A 560-nucleotide genomic window follows, 5' to 3' on the forward strand; every position below is an offset into this window, starting at 1 on the left:
GCTTTTTACCAGACATTAAGAAGGTTGCACGGACCTGCTCCCTAGTCTTAATCTGGTAAATACCTTAGGGATCTATTAAACTTAATATGTTTTACTTAATAATATTGTCCTTAAAATTTAAGGACCCCCAATATACAACATAGAGTTAGGAAGGTTTCCAAAACTTTACTTTTCCAGCTCTATATACATAAATGCTCCGACATGCATTTTGAGTTTCAGGTGGTGGAACGAGAAAACCAGCCAAGTACACTTTTACAGTTTATAGCATTTTACAGTCTTTCTTGTACTTTCCTACCACACTTTTATTTATGCTTGTATTTACATACCTGCATAGAAAATATAAAATTGCATAAATCACCCCCACAACATTTCAAAAATATAAGACAACTCAAAACTTAATCACAAACATCACAAAAAATACAACTTCAACTAAATTAAAACGTCTCTATTGGAAGATCGGGAACCCTCGGAGGAGGTAACCTACGGTTGCTAACGAGGTTTTCCACGGTCTAAATGAAATTATGGAACTCATTAAGTTGAGTTTAGTAAATTCATTTGGA

The sequence above is a fragment of the Phalaenopsis equestris genome, unplaced genomic scaffold, assembly GCF_001263595.1.
Source record: "Phalaenopsis equestris unplaced genomic scaffold, ASM126359v1 Scaffold000258, whole genome shotgun sequence".
Lineage (NCBI taxonomy): Eukaryota > Viridiplantae > Streptophyta > Magnoliopsida > Asparagales > Orchidaceae > Phalaenopsis > Phalaenopsis equestris.